Source organism: Triturus cristatus, chromosome 2_1 (assembly GCF_964204655.1).
Source record: "Triturus cristatus chromosome 2_1, aTriCri1.1, whole genome shotgun sequence".
Taxonomy (NCBI): Eukaryota; Metazoa; Chordata; class Amphibia; order Caudata; family Salamandridae; genus Triturus; species Triturus cristatus.
In genome coordinates this window covers 665,396,120-665,414,198 of record NC_140581.1, presented here as the reverse complement: position 1 = coordinate 665,414,198, position 18,079 = coordinate 665,396,120, and the positions used below count along the sequence as shown (strand labels likewise).

Below are 18,079 nucleotides of genomic sequence, written 5' to 3'. Positions count from 1 at the left end.
GCACAGCCAGATAATTGGGAAATACTGGCACCAGTAATCGCAGTTGTATCATGTTATACCCAGTAATGTTCATGGACAGATTTTCTATGTAAAATTAAGTATATTTTGTTGATGTTTGTCCTGTGCATACACATTTTAATTAATGAATTTGCATGACTGAGTAAAACTATGGAAGGTAGCATGACATAAAAAAGCGGCTCCTCAGTTAAGGCAGAGGAGCGTCACCCCACTGTTTAAAATGTCTCCTGATGAAAAATGAAATGGTAATAAAGATTATTACAATTTTGGGGTATTGGCTTTATTTATGGTAATACAATATTACTTTACATTTTAAAAAAACTATAATTTAACAGAAAAAAACAAATTTTAAAGTTATGTTATAGTCAGGTGAATATCTCAGTCTACACATTAACGTTTTGAACGCAACACAAAAAAACACAGAAATCCACCAGTTATAGTTAGCCAAGCTAACTATAACTTAATCCCCTGCCACTCACTGCTTAGGACTTCAACTATTACATCACTCATGACATGTTCTATCATGTCATTTATGACATTACTAATGACATCATTCAAGCTTCTTTTATACACATTGCTCTATAAACTGGTATGGCACTAGATGTATGAAATTTAATGTAGAATAGCTTAGAATAATACAATGCATCGTGAGGCAGAAATATTTTGCCTACAAATTGTCGGATATATTATTGGGCACTTGGGGACCCCACATTTGCAAATATTTAGTTTGTCTGTAGTGTCTTGATGGTGAAAGATCAAAAGCTCTCTGCCCCACGCTGCAACAGAGGGAGGGCTGACAGTGGGGGTCCTGCTGCTGGAAGAGAATAAAAGGAGGACCTGAGTACCAATGGACCCACTTCCAAGTGAGTGCTGCCTAGCAAACAGACTCACTGATGTGTTATAAGCAGGGTGTGTATGAATTAATGAGGGTGGAACATGGGTGATGGGGTAGTAGAGATGGGGTGGTGATGATGAGGAAGGCCTTCTGCTAGGGGTTACTGGTGAGAAGGAAGGGGGACACCAGAGTGAAACTGACATACGTACAGGAACGTGTTGCCTTTTAGTTTTCTTTTCAGGAGGACACTGTTTCCTATTGTGTTTGGCAACAGAAACACTGCTGATCCTGGGCAACTGTGTGTGTGGGAGGGGCTTGTAAGAGACGGACTTGAACATTAAGAGGGTTGTGTGACAAACACTGTGTGTTTGGGACTTTAGAAAGTACAGTCTGTGCCAAACACAGTGTAGAAATTGGAGCAGTCTTACTCATAAACATGGACAGGGTGCCAAGGCTTATAAGAAATCATACCAGCCTCCTTCCCTCTGACCCACCCTGCCCCCGCTAATAATCTCTGCAGCACCCCAGTTGTGACCTGCAGTGACAGACTGGCGTAAGCCACCACTTCCCCTTTAGCAAACTTGCACAGAGAAGGTCTTGGACCGAAAATTTGGAAATAATACATTATGTGACCATGTTTGTCGATATTCCTGGCTTTCTTTCCTATTTTTGAGCTGTTTACGGGGAATCAGTTGAGGATTACCGAAAGGGGGAAGTCTAATAATTGTGGCCTCTCTCAACCGAACCTCCCACCGGACTGCGTACCCTATGTAGCAGTCCTGACTAACGTTACACCAATTAGGGAGGATGGGCTTCACCGCTCTATGGAATCACATGACTCCGTAAATACAAAACTGTGGCATGGCTCAATCGGGAGTGTGGCTTTCCAGTGGCTCTGGCAGACCAAATCTTGGCCACTACCAGAACCAACTGGATTGGCACGTCCCCTAAGAACATCTCTGGGGATTGCGTTATTATTAATTTCAGTAACCCACACCTTGCCACGACAGCTCTGATTCGAGCCACTTCTCGCCCCTGTAATGAGCAGGGCATTTCACTCCGTCCTTTGGGCTTTTTTTATAGACAACACACTAGCCATCATCCTAGTAACCACGGGGGGGGGGGGGGTGAGAATGAGGGGAGAAGCTTTGCATAGCTTTGCAAACAGTTTCCAGGTGAACACCGTTAATCGTTTCCAATACTTTAGTGGGTTGGATCAAAACGACTGACTGGAGTTGTGTACGGTATCCCTTGAAACCTTGGAGAGACAGGCTCTGTCTGATATGGGACAAAGTGTTTGTATATCAGGGCCTATGGTTAACATTCCTGGGATAACTGTAGATTGTACGACTATGGGCAAGGAGGGTGACCCAGTAGGTTGCTCGGAGTCATTACTGGAGCTGTGTACGGTACCCCCAGAAATCTCAGAGAGACAGGTCTCGTCTGGTATGGGTCAAAGTGTTTGTATTTCAGGGCCTATAGTTAACATCTCTGGGACAACTGAAGATTGTACGCCTATGGGCAAGGAGGGTGATCCAGTAGGTTGCCCGGAGCTATTATTGGATACTTCTAATATCGCTATTTTCCAGCAGGGTAGTAACTGTTCTCTTATGGGGTCAGGTGTCTCCGGTTTTTCCAGCTGTTATATTGCCAGTTGGAATATTGCGGGTATCAGGTCCAAATCAGATTGTCTGGGTTGGACTGAATTTTTAGCTCTCTTTGATATTAGCTGTTTACAGGAAACTTGGTGTAGGGACTTTAAAGGATATAATGGTTTTGTCTCTTACCAGCTACCTGCTACCGGTTCTCTATCAGGTAGAGCTAAGGGGGGCCTTTTGATTTTGATTTCTGTCCAAACTCCTCTGCTGGTCAAAAAATACGTACAAGTTGGGGTTCATTCCCAGATTTTATGGCTGCACAAAACAGGAGGTAGGAATATTCTCTTGATAAATTTTTATAACAACGTTTTTGATGATACTAGGGATCAGGTGGTTAGAGCACTATCAAGTGCATTGGATGACATCCTTAAGGATTCCAATGTAATCTTTGATTTGTTCATGGCAGGGGACTTTAACGCCACTACCTGCCCACTCTCAGATGTCAATGTATGCGGGGCGGTGGACTGTCATGGAGATGGAGTCCCCCATTTTCAACATAACTATTATGGAGATGCCTTAAACAGTCCCCTTGACTCACATAACATGTATATTATGGTTAATGAGAAGAATGAACAGGAGGAGATTTGCCCAACTTTCACAGGTCGGGGAGCGAATTCTGTCATTGATTTTATTTGTATCTCCTCGAGTCTGGAGGCCTGGACTATGGCACCTTAAGTTATAGACATCCAGCTTAGTGACCATAATTGCCTGATAGTAGAGGCCATGCTATGGGAAAATAAAGGAACCCGCATTCCGGGGTGTATTGTTAACAACATTGAGGCTGTGCGCCCTAATGGCACCAGACTCAGGTGGAAGGGGGATAAGGCTGAAATCATGTCTGATTCAATCATTACTAGTTGCCTGGCAGGTATTACAGGGATCTTAGAAGATAATCAAGGTACCACTGGCTCTATTGAGCATTTTATTGGTATTAATGCGGTCATTGACTCTAAGCTTACTAGTACACTCAAGTACAAGGAGGAACGCCTGCGGGGGTGGTTCAATTCAGCTTGTACCCTAGCCCTAAAGGAACTAAAGTCAGCTTTATCAGCTACGCCAAGAGATAAGGGTTTGGTGGTAGATCTTAGAGCCAGATACAAAGAAACCCTTAAACGGAGGAAATTGGAACTCCAACAGGAGGCATGAGACAACTTGACCCTGGCTGCTGAATTAAATAATTGTACCCTGTTCTGGAAAACAGTTAATTCCCCATTCCTCAAAGATGATAAAATCCCTGAATTAACCTCCAACGTTATGAAGGAAGAGTGGGTGTCTCATTTTTCTAAAATCTTTGATTCTGACAGTGCATCCAGGGATATAGGGGATAGGTGGCCGCATACGCCCCTGAATATCACCGTCCAAGAGGTTTTAGATAGCATAAGGGACAGTAAAGGAGGAAAAGCACAGGGTCCAGACGGGGTACCAATCGATGTTTATAAATTGGTCCCTGAAGTATGGGGGCCTTAACTAATATTTTCAACGCAGCAGTCCGTAATGAGGTGCCCCCTACTTGGGAAGAATCCATCCTAATTCCAATATTTAAGAAAGGAAATCGAGGGGAAGTTAAGAACTATCGTCCAATCTCCTTGTTGGATTCTTCCGTAAAAATAATGAGTAGAGTGCTTTTAGTAAGGTTGGAAGAATGGGCGGAGGATAATGGCATTCTAGCAGAGAGCCAGTTTGGGTTCAGGAAGGGTCGTGGTACGATTGAGCAGTGTCTAAATTTAGACCTGCTCATCGGTAAATATGCCTTGGCAAAGACCGGCACTATTTATCTCTGCTTTGCGGATTTGAGTAGCGCCTTCGACCTGGTGGACCATGGTATTCTCTGGGCAAAGCTAATTGAAATTGGGGCACCTGAGCGCATTGTGTTCTTTCTAGCACGTCTTTATGCCAAACTACGTGCTTGTGTCCGTTACGGTTCCAACGGGGAATGTACAACTAAGTTTGAGATCGGGCGTGGAATTAGACAGGGATGTGTGTTGGCCCCACTGCTTTTTACCCTTTTTATCAATGAGATTGATTCTTTTCTCAAATCTCTGGCAGTGGATGCTCCCAAAATTAACGAGGACAACGTCCCTGTGTTACTGTAGGCGGACGACGCGGTTCTAATTTCACGCACCCCAAACGGCCTTCAACGGCTGATGGACGGCTTTTCGCAATTCATTAAAAGAAGAAAGTTAGTGTTAAATAAATCTAAAACCTATGTTATGGAATGCGGGCGAAGGAACAGTAAGAAACTGTTCTCATTTTTTATAGAGGGACAGAAGGTCCAGGCTGTTGACAATTTTTCGTACTTGGGGGTCACTTTTTCAAATAAAAACATTTGGGCCAATGAACATAAGAATGTCCGGGCTAAGATGGCGAGGAGTGCTCATGGAATTTTCACAATGGCTACGAAACTGGGAGACAGGCGGGTCCATGACATGCTTAAAATTTTTGAGTCCCGTTGTTTCTCGATTGCCTTGTACGGAGCGGGCATTTGGGGCCACGCCCCGGCAGGGTCTCTTCAGGTTGAGGAGAATGTATTCTTGAAGAGACTTTTGTGCCTGCCAAGCTCTGTTTCTAATGCTTTAGTGCACAATGAACTGGGTATTCACCATCTTGCCGACGTGATCCTCCTTAGGCCACTGATGCTATGGCGTTCCATTTGGATAACAGAAGAGACCTCATTGTGCAGAGCCATTATTTCTGATTGCCTCTCTTTGGACCATCATTTAAAAATCCCATGGTTAAAGTATATTGTGGATAATTTTCGAGAGATCTTTAACATTAACATCATTGCGGATCGATGTGGGGCTACTGAGCTGTCTAAAACTGAACTTAAGCACTGTTTTTTACAACAGATTTCCACCAGGAGGCATCAAAATAGCTCTGAACTCTCATCCTGTGTTCTTTATTATGATTTAAATGAATTTGTGGGTTTCCAACCGTATTTGTCACGTGACCTGGAAGGCACATCGGTTTGTGTTGGCTAGACTTAGAACCGGAGTAGCCCACAACCTTGTTGCTTTCCCCTCTCAGCATTTACATCCCGCTGGCCCTTGTCCGTGTGACAATACCACCACCCAAAGCACTGTGCACTTTCTTCTGCTCTGTCAGCTGTACAAATACCTGCGGATTGCTTATTTGAAACCCCTGTTTGCTAAATTTGGAGTCAGGACAATACGAGACTGCATGAGCTTGCTTTTTAACTTACATCACCCTGACGTTTGTTTTTATACGGCTACCTTTCTTCTTAAATCAATTAATGCAAGGAAAAGTATGCTCTTTTAACCTTTCTAAACTGTTATATCTCCTGCTTTTGACTGTTGTTTTATACTGTTGTCTTTTTAATGCTGTGCTTTTATGGACTTGTCTTTTGCTCCGAATAAAGCCTTATGAAATGAAATGAGCTGTTTACTTTATTCCTTTTGGTGCATACGTTGGCCAATGTCCGACACACGCACCACCTCCCTGGTGCAGGAAACATCCACTGGCTGACACCAGGGAGGGCCCCCTAAAATCCTCCTCTGCTTTATTTTTTTTTTAACCTCCTCCACGGGGAGATGTGGAAAGCTAGCTATGTCTCGCCCCGCCCCCCCCCCCCCCTCCTGCCCATCTGTGACTTTTGACTCTGACATCACAGTATTCCCCACCGGAGCCGAGGAAAGCAGCAGATAAGGCTGCGCTCGACTCTGGTGGGGAAAACAGGCTGAAAACTGACTCCTTAGCTTTCAGGGAGGCCTCGTTTGAAAGGGAAGAGTCTCCCCTTTCAAACGAGGCCTTCCTGAAAGGGTTTCCTGGAGGTACATCGCGCCCGCCCTGAGATCCATGACCAAGAAACCCCCACTAGACACCAAGGATGTCATGGGGGCGGCTCCCGGAAACAAGCAGACTGAGTGCATTAATAAAAAAAAAAAATATGTTGGTTTCCAGGGAGTGATCGATTCACCCTGGGGTTAAATATGTAAAAAAAATACATTAAAAAAACACTGCAATTGAAATGGGGTCGGCCCTCCTGCTCACTGGTAGGGAGGTTTTTTTTTTTTTTTTTTTTAATAGATGTGAGCTTTTCCAGGGGCAAAACCAAAGGAAATGATGGACGGAGTGTTGAACATTGCAAGCACTCACTCCCAGTCAACTGATTTGGGTTTAATCCATCACCGTTCTTTAGCCCACTCTGCCACCCCAATTCAGACATGGCCATATGCAAATCAGTCTGACCCTGTGCCTCATGGGAACAGTCCAGCCCGAACTGCCAAGCCATGTCTTCCCTGGACCGGAAACAAGCTTCCTATGACCGGTTTCTGGCATTTCAGCCGTCTTCAGCCAGGCTTGCTTGAATCCAGTGGCAAAGTGAGCAAGGGACTCACGGCTGAGCATACCCTGCCAACTTATGGCGAACACAGCAAAACCAAAGGAAATGATGGACGGAGTGTTGAACATTGCAAGCACTCACCCTCAGTCAACTAATCTGGGTTTAATCCATCACCGTTCTTTAGCCCACTCTGCCACCCCAGTTCAGACATGGCCATATGCAAATCAGTCTGACCCTGTGCCTCATGGGAACAGTCCAGCCCGAACTGCCAAGCCATGTCTTCCCTCGACCGGAAACAAGCTTCCTAGGACCGGTTTCTGGCATTTCAGCCGTCTTCAGCCAGGCTTGCTTGAATCCAGTGGCAAAGTGAGCAAGGGACTCACGTCTGAGCATACCCTGCCAACTTATGGCGAACACAGCAAAACCAAAGGAAATGATGGACGGAGTGTTGAACATTGCAAGCACTCACCCCCAGTCAACTGATCTGGGTTTAATCCATCACCGTTCTTTAGCCCTCTCTGCCACCCCAGTTCAGACATTGCCATATGCAAATCAGTCTGACCAGGGGGCAACGATCGGTCCCCAGGGATTCCACATCTACAAAAAAAAAAAAAAGGATCTATATGTAGAGAAAGAGAGACTTTCTCTCTTTCTCTCTCTCTATGTATGTATGTATGTATGTATGTATGTATGTATGTATGTATGTATGTATGTATGTATATATTATCTACTGGCGGTTGCCAGTAGATAGTTATAGTTAGGGCCATGTTTCCATAGGGAATCTGAAAATTCTATTTTGAATAACTTTGGCGCCGGTTGACGAATCCTCGCGAAATTTTCAAAACTAATGGGGCGCTCCGCTCAGCTCCTACCCTTAAAGTCTCGGGGTGATTCGTCAAGCGGGGGCCGAGAAAAAAGGGGGGTCCCAAAACGCGTTTTCCCCATGTATTTTCCCATAGGACCTTTAGTCGAAGGTACAGCCCGAACGGCTGAACAGAATTAATTGAAATTTGGCAGAGAGGTAGTCCTCAGGTCAGGGAAGTGCCTTTTGCATATATGGAGTCAATCTGTTCAGTAGTTCCTAAGAAAATTGCATTTAAAAGCACATACATATCTATAGCCGCGCACCGTGCGCGAGCGTAATTCTGATTGGTGGTTACATGTCAGTCAACGTTCGAATCGGTCGAAATCAGGAAGTGTCGGTCGCCATTTTGTTTGTTGTGGGTGCGAGAGTGAAAAAGAGAGGTGGCGAACGTGAAAAGGGGGCAGGGTAGAGAGTTCCTGACCCCCTAGCCTTTGTCAGGGGGTCCCTAAAGGACTCCGAAGGGTGAAAAAACATTTTTTTTTTTTTTTAAATCGCGGGGTGCGCGCACGGTGAAAAACCATAAAAAAATTAGCATTTAAAAAAACGTACAAATTCACTTTAAAAACCATAGGTTTCACGCACGTTATAGTTAGGAATTAGCATTTAAAAAACCTTGCAAATTCACTTAAAAAACCATAGGTTTCACACATGTTATAGTTAGGTGGACATTTCACTCGTAAAAAACAAATGAAATTCCCCCGTTTTAGTTAGGTCAGATAACTATAACTCGCGCGCCCGCAATCTAGTGCTCATGACGTCACATATTTCATCACTCATGACATGGTCAGTGGCATCACTCATGACATCACTGATGACATCATCCTTGTGATAGAGTGGCGGTCGCGCGAGTTATACCTAACTATAACATGTGTGAAACCTATGGTTTTTTAAGTGAATATATATATATATATATCCATAAATTTCTGAACAACGCACTCTCAGGACACACAGGAATGCTCAGATACTCAAGTTTAATGAGTTTCACGCAACGCATTTCAGCTGTCCCGCAGCCTTGATCACACGTAAAGTCACCACAGTGTACGTGTACAAATAAAGAGTTTCAAACATTAACAAACAGAGGACTGTTTGCATACATCTAGTAACTGGCCCATCGGCCATACTGGACAGAGCAACATACTATTGAAATTCATACCATCGTATTAGAAGTCTTAACCAATGTTTATCATCATGACAAGTGTCAAAGTAAGGAAAAACAAATACATGCAGAGGTACCAGAAACATGCATAGTCTATTCCAATGATATGCAGCATGATTTGCAATTATGTTAAGAAAGCTGTAGTGCCATCTTGAAATGGTATAGGTTAACTATGCATGAAAGCATTATCAATGACCGTAATTACCCATACATCCAGTTTATGTATTTCAAATATGCCTAGTAACATAGTGAAGTAATCGTGAAAGAATTGTGAAAAAATCATCCCAAAGAGAGAAAGGGGAAAGGCAGTGACCGGGCTGAGCACTTAATTCAACCACACGCCTTTGAAGAAGAGAAATCGAAACGCGTCGGCAGTGGCGCAATGACTGATAAAGTATTCTGCAGTGAATCGTTTCCATACCTTTAATAAAGGGCTTTGCTTAGAGTCTAGGTGGTTTTCGAGTGCTTCCTTAATCAACGGTCATGCAGGAGCAGGGATATATATATATATATATATATATATATATATATATATATATATATATATATATATATATATATATATATATATATATACTAATCCAGCCCCGCCACTAGCAAACATAGGCGGGGAAAAACTGGCAAGGACCTCTTCGATACGCTCAGGCTTTCAGGAATCAACAGGAATCCGGATTCAGTGCAAACATTAATTTATTCGGCATGAGATATATCCAATGTACTCATCGGACATAGTGTCCGCCATGACGAGTTTCGCTCGCGTCCACGAGCTTGATCACATGACGCGCTCAGGGACAACCCTAGTTAAATTATAGCACATGTACAAATTCCTTTAGAAAAAAACTACTATGTGCATAGAACTGAACAACAGACTTCGAAACACATGGTAAATTGCCGCGAAACTACAGACAGTGCTCATAATTCAAGCAGAGAATAAATAAATATGTAAATCAGAATCAAATTGTAAATTCTGTTTGCAACCATATAGTCGAATACTTTTTCGCTGCTAACACATAAAGCATTGAAGTATTAAATTTGAATACAATAAATATGCTAAAAAACCTCATCATAAATATACAGAAAACGACATAATATCTAACCGTTTTTTGTAAATAAAAGAATGTCAGAAATACAGAAATAATAATCACATAAGTTCCCATATCATTAAAAATACACCCCAAATGTTTTTAAATTGCAACGATGTTCATATTATAAGTGCAAAACTGCAAGTGCAGAGTGTGGTAGCTATATATCCACTGCTAAATCATTTACAAGTGTAAATAGTCCCTAGGACATAAGCCTTATCTCAATGAGTAATAACAAATAGCAGCTCAACTGAAATATATAACGAAAAACATATAAGAAAAATGATGATGACATCAAGGAAGATTCCTATCAAAATTCTAAAAACACTTTGCAAATAGGCATAACAAAACATCGCCTTGATCACATGTGCAACAGTGACACAAATAGCAGTTGCAAATAGCAGCAGAAAAGGGAATACTTATCGCAATTAAATTTGTATATACCAATATATAAATTAATATGCTATATACACTAGTGCAAAATAGCGCAAGGTTTAGATGATGGAAAATTCCAATCTGGATCTAATGTGCAAAGAATGGTCATAGTAGCAGCAATAAACAGAATACTAATAAAAGAACTGTTAGGTCTATCGGTCGGCATAAAGTACCTGGAAGTCGAGAGAGTAATAAAGTGCAATGTGCCAAAAAATAAAAAAAAACATATTACATTAATAATTAAATGAGGCAGTTGGTAACATTTGTTCAAGCCTGAACAAATATGCCGAGAGAGACACGTGAATCACATCATGGGTAAAGTATAATAAAATGTACAGACTTCAAAAGGGTTGATACAAAGATAAAAAGTATCGTGGATGCACCAATTAGATATTACGTCATATCATAAAAAACTAGAATAAAAGACATATTTGGATCACTTCCAACTCAGAAAAAGACAGAGCGCCGATCCAACAAGGAGAACTCAGACAGCATGTATTAAAGAAAATTATGGAAGTCCTCATTGTTATTTAGACCATTGGGCATCTTAGTGTCAAGGGACAGAATAAAGTGAGTCTCCAATTGACGGAGGTTTTTTTCACGATTACCTTCTCTCAAAAAAATGGGGACAGCCCCTAAGACAGTATACTCTAGATCCTTAAGTCTGTTGTTGTGGCACATTTTAAAATGCCTCGCCACCTGATAATTAGGATCCGAATTGACGATAGCCCTAACATGTTGTAAGATGCGCTTATGTACAGGGAGCTTAGTGCTTCCAATGTACTCAAGACCACAAGTACAGCGTAATTTGTAGATCGCAAAATCTGTGCGGCATGTTAGATAATCCCGAATGGGAACTTTTTTGTTGTCAAATGCCGTGATATAGTCAGTGCTATTAGTTGCAAAGGTACAGACCCGACATGAATTGCATTTATAAAAGCCTTTTTTAGTCAACCAAGTTGTTTTAGGAGTGACTTCTGGACTTGATTTTACAAGGGCATCCCTCATATGTGGTAACAAATCTAATGTTGGTTAAGTCTGTCTCACTATTCTGTTGGGCAGAGGATGTCAATTGTGCTTTTTTTACAATTAAAAGATCAACCCTAGGTAACAAATTAGCCTTGGTGAGTGCTGAATTCAAGACTTCTCTAGAATAACCTCGATCGAGGAAACAAACAAAAGCTTCCGATTGACAAGTCTGACATTCTGATTCCTCACTACAAATACTACGAATCCGAAGGAATTCACCGTATGGGATACTCCGAATAGTGTGGTGAGGATGGGCACTATCCGCATGTAGAATAGAGTTCCCTGCGGTAACTTTCCGATGTAGTCTAGTGTGTAATTTTCCCTTGCTAACATAAAGAGACATGTCAAGAAATTCGACTTTGGCATCATCAATTGTTGCAGTAAATTTGAGATTCAAATCATTAATATTAATAGAATCAACAAAAACGTGCACACTCTGTCTGTCGCCCTTCCAAATCATACAGATGTCATCAATATAGCACCAGAAGTACATCACATTGTTAGTCCATGCAGTATGATAATTGGACCTTAGGACATGTTCCTCCCACCAGCCCACATGTAAGCATGAGTAGCTGGGGGAGAAACATGCCCCCATAGCCACACCTCTTAACTGCTGATATACCTCTGTGCCAAACAAAAAGAAGTTGTTATACAGGCATAGTTCAATCATCATTAGCAGCATTGCATTATGGTCGCGCATACCAATATCCCTTTTTGAAAGGAAATATTTTACCACTGCTAAGCCATCTGAGTGATTAATACTAGTGTACAGCGATTCAATATCCATGACAACTAGTAAATAGTCTGACTGCCACATTATATTTTTGATCTTGTTTAGGAAATCAGGAGTATCTTTGACAAACGAAGGAAGAGCTAGAACAAAGGGTTGGAGAAAATAGCCCACATATTTGGAAATCATTTCAAGTAGACTTTTTTGGGCCAATATTATGGGCCTACCAGGGACAGGATCAGTTATTTTATGAACCTTTGGCAAAAAATATAAAATAGGAATAACTGGAAAGTCCACTTTTAAGTAATTAAGTTCATCCTTAGTTAAAAGGCCTTGTCGTTTCCATTGCAGTAGACTTTTAGTAATTGTTTCTTGAACTAGTCGCATCTCTTGTCGTGAAGATTTTCTATAACATGTAATGACGCTTTGCTTCTGCAAGATATTGATCTTTATGCCAAAGAACAACGCTGCCGCCTTTGTCCGACTTATTGATTATAATGTCACATTTTTGCTTCAATTTGTTGATTTTGCACTCTTGAAATTAGGACTTCTTGTTTTGGAATTAACATGACGGTTCAGTTTTTCAACTCTTCAGTTATTCTCTCGCTAAAAATGTCAACAGCATCTTTTTGCATGAGAGGTTGAAAGGTGAACGAAGGACGAAATGGGCTGGGAGCCGGTTGGTTAGTAATAATTCCCATATTCAGCAATTGAGCTTGAGTGGACATGCTATCTCCAATTTCAGGTTCCATATCAGAGAGGTGAAGAAACGTTTGAAGCATCGGGACATCATTGACTTGTAAGGTCTCAACAGTCGCTTTATTAGCTTGTGTAGTATTAGGTGCAGAGGGATTTTTATTCAATTGATAGAATTTTTTGAGTTTGATTTTTCTAACAAATTTGTATAGATCAATTCTTGTATAGTTGTAAGAAAAATTATTGGTTGGACAATATGAAAGTCCTAAACTAAGAATTTGAATTTCAGCATTGGTTAATTTTTCTTTGGTCATATTGATTACTGTTTGGTTTGGAATGATTTTTGATTCCTCCATTTCTTTCCTCTGTACCCTCTGTTGGAACCTCTTGCGACATTTGATCCGCCTCTCCCTCCTGCTGTGATTGAGGCATGTTCTAGTTGCCCTTGCTTTAAAGGAGGATTTCTCGGTTGCAAGGTTTGTCTCTGATCCTCTCTGATAAAATTTAACTCCTCAGCTGGGGTTATGGGATTGATGGTTATTGACATATTAGTTGCTAAGTTAAGACCATTATCGTCAGAATCACTGTTCGAGGTAAGGGAGTCGACATCTGAGTTCATATTAGCTGATGGAACTGCCCCAGGGTTGCTTAGTTTAGTCGTAGATGTCTGAGTAGAGATTGCTTGTCTCTTGTAGTTGTCAAACTTTTTAGAGAATGTAAAAATGCGCCCTGTTGCATAGTCATTGAGGTCACGTGCAAATGTATATGCTTTACGAGTCTTGATAGTTTCCTCATGTTTTTTAATATGAATGTTGATTTCAGCCCGACCTTTAGTGACGAGGTCTTTATCAATGATAGCGTCTAATAGCCCGTTAATTTGTTCAATTTCCAAAACTATAGCTTCTCTGTCGATCTCTGCGTAGTTAATTAGTATGTGGACCATATTCATTGAGGCCTGTAGGTTGTTGTCGGCCCATTCTTTTAACATTGCTGGGTTAGGGTTCTCAAAAGTCGGAGCAATGAGGACTCGCAACCCTCTAGGTACGCGGTTGACATCTCTATATTTCTCCAAGCTTTTCTTCTCCCACCACTTAGTGAGTTCATTTCTAATGAGCTTTTCTAATGATTTCAAGAGTGACCTCAAGTCTTGATTATCAGACTCACTATTAGTAGATGGTAAAACCGAATGTACATTTGGTAAATTCAAAAAAAGTGCCTCCGCTGCAGCCTCCCTATCCCAAAGTGCGTCGTAGGTGGCCATAATTGAATATTCGATAATTGCCTAATTTGCACTACAAAAATCCGTAAAAAAATAGTCCTATTACTCTGTATTTTACAATGAGTGATGAAAGGTTATATTAGTATATGATGAAGTGTATCTGAGAGTCACGTGGATGATGTCATCAGTGATGTCATGTGACATGTCACTGACCATGTCATGAATGATGTAATATGTGACATCATCAGCAGTGGATTGCGGGCGCGCGAGTTATAGTTAGTAGAACTAACTATAACGGAGGAATTTCTATGAAGAGAAGCTATAGTGAAATGTCCATCTAACTATAACACCCCTGAAACCTATGTTTTTTTTAGTGAATTTCTAAGGTTTTTTAAATGCTAATTCCTAACTATAACATACCTGAAACCTATGTTTTTTTCAGTTAACTTCAAAGGTTTTGTAAATGACAATTTTTAAATATATTGTTTTAATGACATTATAATTACATTATACATTACATTACAAAATATACTTTCTCAGAATTAATTGCTTTAGTTTAAATACTTTGCAAATAGGCAATAGACTTTTAAGTACAGTAGTTACAGTTGTTGCAATGGGCAACACAATTTCAAACACAATGCAACATTGAGCTCAATGGGAATTTCTAGTTAAATGCAAATAGTTACTTTATGGATTACTTTTCTAACCACAGGACTCAATCCTAGATTCAGTCGTGGGACATCTCCTGTAAACAGTTGAGTAAAAGCGTTTTGGTTACAGTAGTGATTATTAAGGAATATTATTGTATTTTAAAAGTTGACACTTCGAAACTTTTTCACATAGAATCACCTATGGGAGAGAATTCACTTAGCAGGTAAGTAGTATTATCGTTACATTTTCTTACTCAGTGGTGGATCCTGGATCCAGCACTGGTGTATCTCCTGTAAACAGTTGAAAGAATGCGTTTAAGTCATACAGGCGATTTTTAAGGAATATTTGTAGTTTGTGAAAACCAGACAATGGATTCCTACCGAAAGAAATACCAGTTACTGGTAAGTACGGTTAGAATTACTTGTCAGGGTCAGTGCTGGCTAAAAGATGCAGCACTGGGTTCTCTCCTGATAACAGGTGAGTAAATCTGAATTCGTTGATCGGATGATTTTAGGTGAATATTTTAAAATTCCAAAACTCCACATTTAGAGGAATTTCCAAGTGAAACCAGTCAATGTTAGCCTATGGAAGGGAATTCAAGTTACTGGTAAGTACGGTTAAAATTACTTTTCAGGATCAGTACTGGGCTCACAGATGCAGCACTGAGGTCTCTCCTCATAACAGGTGAGTAAATCGGAATTTGTAGTTCGGCTGATTTTACTTTGTTCCAGTATATATAGAGCCACTTTCCTACATCATCCCCTCCCTTCACCACTATGCAAACACGCCCTGTGGCGATTTTTAAGTTGCGGAAATAATTCCCCTTCAGTCCTGAGGGTCCCTATAGTCCAACTAGCCCACTAGGTACATCCAGTAAGCGCCACAGAGCTGCGTAGCAGAGAGATGTAAAAAGGGACAAGGCCTGCACCACCTCTTTGCAACGCAGTGCATTGGTGCTTCCTGGAAGCACCTGGTTGGCTACTTGGCCCCCAAGGTCCCTCAGGATTGAAGGGGAATTTTTTCCCCAACTTAAAAACGTGCCACAGGGCGTGTTTGCAAACATCACCTTAGGCCCCGTCCCCTCCCTTCACCACTGTGTAAACGCACCCTGTGGCCGTCCTAAGTTGAGAGATTAACTCCCCTTCAATGCTAAGGGTCCTTAGGGTCAAACTAGCCCACTAGGTACCTCCAATAAGCGCCACATAGCTGCGTTGCAGAGAGGTGTAAAAAGGGGCGTGGCCTCTGAACACCTGTCTACAACACAGCTCCCTGGCGCATACTGGAGATACCTGGTGGGCTAGTTGGCACCCAGGGACCCTCAGGATTGACAAGGAATTAATTCCCCAACTTAAACCGCGCCACAGGGTGTGTTTGCACACATGTGAAATCAGGCCCCACCCCCTCCCTTCACCACTGTGCTAACGCGCCCCGTGGCGCGTTTTAAGTTGGGGGATAAACTCCCCTTGAATACTGAGGGTCCCTGGGGTGCAACTAGCCCACCAGCTACCTCCAGTAAGGACCATAGAGCTGCATTGCAGAGAGGTGTAAAATGGGGCGTGGTCTCAGAACACCTTTCTGGAACGCAGCCTCCTGGCGCATCCTGGAGGTTCCTGGTGGGCTCGTTGGCACCCAGGGACCCCCAGTATTCAAGGGGAATTCGTTCCCCCTCTGCAAAAGTGCCAGTGGGTGCGTTTGCAGAGTGATGAAAGGAGGAGGCGTGGCCTTAAAAAAACAAAATGTTTTAAGATGGGGGGCTGTGTAGCCCCCCTTCTTTTTCTATTTTTTTTGGCCCTGGGGACACCATCCCCCAAGGCCTGCCCCCTAATTTTTATTTTTTAATTAAAAAAAATGTGGAAGAGGGCCGCGTGGCCCCCCTCCCGGACCACTTATGGCCCAGAGGACCCCATCCCCCGAGGCCGTCCTTTCAATTTTTTTATTTTTACTTTTGGGGAGTGGGGGGCTGTGTGGCCCCCCCCCTCCCGGACAACTTGTAGCCCCGGGAACTCCATCCCTCGGGGCTGGCCCTCTCCTTTGGGTACCGTAGGGGGGTCAACAATCCCCTCACAGTCCCAGCCGGCAATGAAGCAAAGCAAAGCAGTTTGCAATGACAGGGTGGGAGCCGCGAGGCTCCCGCCCTGTCATTGCAAACTACAGTGTCCCGGGGGTGGGCACACCGGGACACTGCAGGAGCCGGCCCTGGTGGGTGGCGGTCCCCAGGGCCATCAATGGCTCCAGGAGGGGGGCCACGTGGCCTCCCTCCCATATTTTACAAAGCCCCAGGGGGTAGTGGTCCCCGGGGCGTGTGGAGGGGCTTGAGCCACCCACACAGGGTATTTATTTATTTAAAAAAAGCCCCGGGGGTGGCGGTCCCTGGGGGTGCGGGGGGCTATGTGCCCCCCCCCGCAATTTCATTTGTCTTTATTTCGGTCACTCGGACCATAAAAGAATACAAGAAAATACAATAAAATCATGAGAATATAAGATCGAATCATATTTCAATTGAAATTTTTAAACAGTGCACAGTTTAGAATAAAATAAATTCATCACGTTAATTCATCGACTGCAGTAAATTTGAGACAATGCATACGAGTAAACCACAATGATGTCAGAAATTTGGCAACAGCAAAAGCAATTGGAGGCGAAAGATCTGTTTTCAGTATTCTAAAAGCTTGTGAATACTGTCTAAATCCCAGATTTCTAAGAAGAGGGCGGAGCCAGTACAACCTTGCTTTCCGATACAGTGGACAGAAAAATATGACATGCAAATCTGTCTCAGGCGTATGCTTGCAAAGAGGGCATAAAGCTGTGTGGTCCGTGTTGCCCAAAGAGCCGTATATGCCCTGAGAGGGAGGGTACAGTAGCGCCATTGCATATAGAGCTTCCTTGTGAGTGGCGGGCCCATATCATTAAAAGTCAGTTCTAGATGGTATGAATCTTTAAAGGCCAAAAAGTTGGCAGTCCGGGATCCCTCCCGCACACTCATAAAGGCATCACGTAAGTGGTGCTCATAATATGCCTTCGAAATAAGTTTGCGTGAGACCCTGAGGCATGCAGTCTCAGGGTCATGCCACAGGTCTGGTCTGCCTAATAACTCACAAGTATGCTTTATGTATGTTAGCCATGGTATTTGCGTATTTTTATAGAGTCGCAAAATCTCTGACAATTCTGCTCTGTAAACAGAGAGTTCCGGTGAAGACCAGATTTTGCACCAAAAAGTCAGGGGTTTAAGGCCCAGCTCCTCTGAGATTGGTCTTAGACCCAGATCTAGTCTGAGTGGCAAAAGGGGTGTGCTTACAGGTAGGGCTGCCAGCTGCCTGAGGAAGGTATTCTCTGTTACCTGGAGCTTCTGCGATGGCGTATGCCCCCAAATTTCGGCTCCATAAGTGACAGCCCCTCTGGCCTGAA

At 42.6% G+C, this 18,079-nt stretch overlaps 1 protein-coding gene across 2 annotated transcripts in view; it reads right to left on the bottom strand.

The window, feature by feature from the left end:
- Positions 1-18,079, bottom strand: part of MAN2A1 (mannosidase alpha class 2A member 1) — a 1,157,125-nt gene that overhangs the window by 402,365 nt on the left and 736,681 nt on the right. The gene's annotated exons all lie outside the window — the stretch shown is intronic.